The sequence below is a fragment of the Mustela nigripes genome, chromosome 4 (assembly GCF_022355385.1).
Source record: "Mustela nigripes isolate SB6536 chromosome 4, MUSNIG.SB6536, whole genome shotgun sequence".
NCBI lineage: Eukaryota > Metazoa > Chordata > Mammalia > Carnivora > Mustelidae > Mustela > Mustela nigripes.
Window position 1 is genome coordinate 26,313,159 of NC_081560.1, and position 6,557 is coordinate 26,319,715.

Genomic DNA, 6,557 nt, shown 5'->3' on the forward strand with positions numbered 1-6,557 from the left:
CAATAGTTGAAACATGTATCTTCTTATTGAATCCTATCTCTGTCGAAGTAGAAACTTTGATAACTCTAGTGAAGTCGTCCCAAGTGTAAAGTGGTTTGGAAGTTTTCTTCATAGCCTTGCCATTGCTTTCTCGTAAGAATTCCTGCAGTATATATATATATATGTGTGTGTGTGTGTGTGTGTGTGTATACACACACACACACACACATATATAAACAGTAAAAAATTTATATATATTTGCTGTTACCTGTTCATGCTCTACTTTTCTCTGATCGAGATTCTGACCCATGTTTTTCCCTCCTCAGTTTCCTTAAAAAGAGAAACTCACACCTAAGATTAAGTCTGCTAATATTTTGATAGATCAGAGATTTCTACAGATGGTGTTTGAGTTACTGAAAAAAATCAATTCTGTGGTTTCAGGATAGTCAGAGAAACTCTTTTCAAAGTATCTACATCTATGCTTATGTCTATATCTATACCTGGATCTACAACTGGATAGTATAATCAATATAACATTTCTTTAATGATTCACAATTCTGAAGCCTTCCAATCTATGACTTCAAAATCAACTCATTTATATTTAACTCAATGAATCTTCATTAAACTTCTTTGTGCCTGGTGCTAGGCAAGGCAGTTAGAACACATAACTGACCTCAACCTTAAGATTCCTGCCATCAAGTAGTTTACTTGCTGCAAGGGGCTTATTTGCAAGCAAATAAAATGGGAGTGTGCATGAAACATGGAGTGGTTGGTGGGAAGCTGAAGGTGAACTGATCTGAGGGCTCAGTGGTTGGAAGAAGGTAAAACAAATGCTTCACAGAGAGAAAGATCAAATGCTTATTGTTTCATATTAGATCTAAGTGATTTATGTTTATTGAATGAATGATGAATCTGTGTTTATTCTAAGGAAATCCTGATACTTGTGTTTACAAACACATTCTTTTTTTTTTTTTTAAAGATTTTGTTTATTTATTTGACAGACAGAGATCACAAGTAGGCAGAGAGGCAGGCAGAGAGAGAGGAGGAAGCAGGCTCTCCGCCGAGCAGAGAGCCCGATGCGGGGCTCGATCCCAGGACTCTGGGATCATGACCTGAGCCGAAGGCAGAGGCTTTAATCCACTGAGCCACCCAGGCGCCCCTACAAACACATTCTTAATAACTCTTTTTCCTCATTATTTGCTTTTTTCTCATAAAAGTAGAATTAGAACAAAGGTCCACTTCTTGAATAGTTATGGTAAGATTGATTTTAGTGTGTTATAAAAAGTATGCAAGTGATATTGAGTGCAGAGCATTGGTTAAGTAATGGCTCTTTCATTATATCTCATCTCACTTACTCAACCAATAGTGAGTACTACTATATGTTCAACACTCTTGTGGGTTCATGTGCTGTAGAAACTGGACAAAATAAATTTAAAAGTATAATATACAGTATGTTTGATAGTGAAAAGTAACATGGAGAAACAGTATAAGGTGGGGTTATGAAGAAGACTTTACTGTAAGGGTGACATTGGAGTAAACAAGTAAGTTAGTGAGCTTTCTGGGGGAAGGGCAGAGGGAATACATGGTACAAACACTCTTAGGCAGGAGCATGCTAGATAGGTTTGAGGAATGTAAAGTGGCCAGTGTGGCTGGAACAATTGGAGGGAGGAGAAGAGAAGTACCAGATGAGATCAGAGAGCTAAAAGGATGCCAGATGATGTAGGGCCTGGGAATATTGCAATGACTTTGCTGTTTATGCCGGGTAAGTCTCCATTTGATGGTTCTGGAGCGAGGAGAGAAATGACTCTTTTTTTTTTTTTTTTTTAGATTTTTATTTATTTATTTGACAGAGAGAAATCACAAGTAGACAGAGAGGCAGGCAGAGAGAGAGAGAGGAAGGGAAGCAGGCTCCCCGCCGAGCAGAGAGCCTGACGTGGGACTCAATCCCAGGACTCCGAGATCACGACCCGAGCCGAAGGCAGCGGCTCAACCCACTGAGCCACCCAGGCGCCCCGAGAAATGACCTTTTCTTTCTTTTTCTTTTCTTTTTTTTTTTTAAAGATTTTATTTATTCACTTGACAGAGAGAGAGATCACAAGTAGGCAGAGAGGCAGGCAGAGAGAGAGAGAGAGAGAGGAGGAAGCAGGCTCCCTGCTGAGCAGAGAGCCCGATGCGGGACTCGATCCCAGGACCCTGAGATCATGACCTGAGCCGAAGGCAGCGGCTTAACCCACTGAGCCACCCAGGCACCCCGAGAAATGACCTTTTCAATAATGTTTATTTACTTAAGTATTTTAAAGTTAATATAAAATTTTTATTAAAATACACAGTAAATTCACCACCGTTAGCCTATAGTCCTGAGCATATATCTTTATGTAACCACCACCAAAAAGTACTGAACAGTTCTATCCTTCTAGAAAGTTCCTCCATGTGTCTTTGTTGCCAACTCCTTATTTCATCCCCACTCTACCTATTAATCTGTTTTTTGTCCTTGCACTTTACCTTTTGCAGACAGTCCCATAAATGGAATTCTACCATACATAGCCTTTGACTCTAGCTTTTTTAACTTAGCATAATATATTGGATATTCACCTGTTGTTGGATATTGGATATTCACATGTTGTTGTGTGTATCCATAGTTTGTTTCTTTTTTATTGCTAAGTAATATTCCATTGTATGGATGGATCACCGTGTATCCTTCTCTTTCCCAGTTGAGGGACATTGCATTGTTTCCAGTTTTTGGTGATTATGAATAAAGTCATTATTAACATTGATGTATATAGGTTTTTATGTGAACATAAGTTTCTGTGTCTCTGGTAAATAGCTAGAAGAAATTTTGGGTCTCTTGGTAAATCCATTTTTTAACTATGAGAAACAGCCAAATGTTTGCCAAAGTTGCTATACCATTTTGCTCTTTTATCAGCAATGCATGAGAACTCCACTTTCTCCATATTGTCAGAAGTACTTGCTAGTCTTTAATTTTTAAAAGTTGTAGCCATTCTAATAGGTGCATAGCAGTATCCGAGGGTTTTGCACTTCTCTAATGAATTTCATTTTTATAAAAGACAACAATAGTGAACACAAGTTCACTATTCACCTGGAATCACAAATTATTAACAGTTTCTGCACTTTTTTTTCTGCTTTATTCTTATGGTTTGGAAAATAAGTTACAGATATTAGTGATCCCTCACCTGTAAACACTTCACAGTGTATCTCCTGAGGACAAGAACATTCTTGTCCTCAGGAGATACACAGCATCTGTATCTGGACCCATCATCATTATCAGAACCGAGAAATTAAATACCGAAACAGTCATATTTCCTGATATTCAGTACATTTTCAAATTTCCCAATTATCCCCAGTAATGTCCTTTATAAGAGTTTCTCTTGCCTGTAGAATTTCATTCCTAACCCCTCCCCCTGTTTGTTGGTTATTTTTGAATTTGGAGCATTGTTATCATCTTAGATGGGGTTCCTGAAAGCAAAACCAGAGGAGGATTTAAGTGCCAGTGACTTATTTGGTCCTTTTTTCCTGTTTTTGAGGAATATTGGTCTATAGTTTGTATGTTTTCCCTTATGACATCTGATTTTATTATCTGAGTAATACTGGCTTCAGAAAGTGAGCTGGGAAATGTTCTAATTTTTTTTTAAAGATTTTATTTATTTATTTGACAGAGATCACAAGTAGACAGAGAGGCAGGCAGAGAGAGAGAGAGAGAGGAGGAAGCAGGCTCCCTGCTGAGCAGAGAGCCCGATGCGAGACTCGATCCCAGGACCCTGAGATCATGACCTGAGCTGAAGGCAGAGGCTTAACCCACTGAGCCACCCAGGTGCCCCATAATTTTCTGAAAGAACTTTTGAGGAGTTGCTATTATTTCTTCTTAAATATTCAATGCAATTCATGAGCAAGGCCATCTTGGTTGAGGCTTTTAATTGTGGGAAGAATTTAAATCACTAATTCATTTTCATGATATATATGGCAGTGATTATATTCAAATCCTTTACCTCTCTGAGTCTTACAGACTTTACTCATATAGGGATTTCTATTTCATACACTAAGTATATTTCATACTCAAAAAGTTCCCTGATTCTGTGGAAAGTCTTGGGTCCGTTATTTATGACATGGGACACCATCCCTTTTCCAAGTTAATTCTGAGCCATGGGATCAAAATCTGGTTAAGTCTATGAGGCTTCTCTTAGGGACCTCACTTGGACAAAAATTGCTTAGATGTTCTAAATAACTGGGCTGACACCTCTTTTGTTCATTTTAGCCTTTTACAATTCCTTAGAACTTCTAAGAGCTTGTGACTAATTTATAAGTATATGAATATTCTCTCATGTTTGATAGAACTAAGGACCCATTGTATTGAGTAGATGAATTAATACATATTTGGAACAGCGTCTTTCATAGAGCTAGCACTCACCGAACATTACTCACTATCACTATATCAGCATTGTTACATATCAATATTATTATGTGCCACAGTTCCTAGCAGCACTATGAACTTAAAACAAACAAACAAAAACAAAAACAACAACAACAACAAAGAAACACAAAAAATAACGCACACAAACTTCATTTTTCCTCACCTCCATACTTACTTAGCAATACTCACACTGTCTCAACCCAAATGTCCCATTTTAGGACTACCTAGATTTAGAGCTGGCCTGACACTACAGAAGATGTTATTACCATCAGATACTCAAAACACAAACTTACACTCCTGCAGACTAGTCCACATTCCTAAAGCTTACAGCAGTGAGCAAGCAGTATTGAACCCTTATGTCTTTGGCATGCCACACATGTCCTGTGTTCATAGGAGAGGCCCTGTGCTCCCTCCACTCCACATTCAAATACTGTGTTAATTAGCAGCAGGTGTAGCAACTTCTCCCCTATAACCACACCTGGTGCTGAACTGGAAAATGTTTGGCAGGGAGCTTGGTTCCTCTAAGAAACATAAAAGATACTCCTATTCATGAAATTTTCTTCTCCAAATTTTGCCCCTCATTTTAAAAATAGATGGGCTCTTCTACTCTTCAGGGATTCTCCAAAGTAAGACGTTAAAGCGTCTTCCTGATCATTTGAATTCATCTCGAATTTTAAAATACTCTTTAATTATATTCTGTTAGTTTGGTTTTCTATGTTCTCTTTCTAGGAAGTATGTTTCCAGCATATCTGATTACGGCTAATCTTTTTCATAAAGAGGGGAAAAAAACACATTAAAGTTTCTACAATTTAACTATCATGTTTTATGAGTATTCCCCTCCTCCATTTCTCCCCCACAATTTAGATATTTTGTTTTATTTCTATATCTGCTTTTATATCAGCCCTTAAATACAAATTATTTTTCTGTATATGCTTGATAAAATATACAATTATTATTCAAAAGATATAAAAAAGTATTTGAATGGCCTTTTTCTGAGAGTAGAAAAATATATTCTATATTTTCTTTGGCCTGGTTCTTCTAGAGAATGCAACTAAGGAGTATTTTCTGAGTCCTTGTTTGGCTCTGCTACTTATATTGTCCGTTTTTAAATTTGAAATTACCCAACATAGGGCCTAGGTAATAAACTGGAAGTACATTATTTTAGAGCTCAAGATGATCTAAAACTTCCGGTATTATCTAGCTCTTTCTTTATGTATACAGAATGGATTCTCTGAGAAGTTAACTGACACAGCAAGTTATGTAATTTGATCCTAGTTAAATATTGACTTAGCACTGGAATTCTAAGAATTAGGAGATCTTCTTCCAGGAATTATAAAAAATAATTATTTTCTACTTAACTGATACACTTAAAACAATCAATGAAATATTATTTCATTTGTGTTAATTTGGATAACACAAAGTAGGCATTCAATCAACCCTTAATGCAAGAAAAAATAAATCTTTAAACTGAAAGAACATGCAGAAAACAGTTCAGGAAAATTGGATGGAAAACCAGAGGACTGTGAGTTACGGAGCCGCAGCAAAAGAAAAAGGAAGAAATTACAGGTTTTTGGTAAGAGTGTTCAAACTGTAGAATCAGCAGTCCAGCGTTAATCAAGTGATATCAGATACATAGTTACGGCCATGTACATGGTATAAGTTCTAGACAAATTATAACCTCTGGGTGCTATAAGCGAATCTTCCAAATTCTCCATCCAGAAGTTATTGAGTCCAAGTATCCAAAGAGTCCCTTTCATATTCTTCCCATTTCATTCCTTCCCTCATTCACTCCATGCATTCGGTTAAACACCTCCCTGCTGCCCAACATCGTGCTAAATCCTAGAGACTAACAGTAGAGGAAGGAGATACAATTCAGACCCTTGTGGAGTTTACACTATGGCAGCCCCTTCGGACATTAAACATGGTGTCCTCAATCAAATATTTACTGAAAGCGTGAATAATACTCAGAAAGAAAAGTTCGGAAAGAAAAGTGCTCTGAGAGTATATCATAGGAGAAACTGACCTAGGGCTCATGACCCCGAAGATTTCCTCGGGGGGAAGCGCTAGAAAAGGATTGGAGGGGCACGAGCCCAGGCAGAGGGCAGTTTCGCTTTAGCAGTTTCGCTGATCCGCTGCTTGCTTGGCGTTCTGG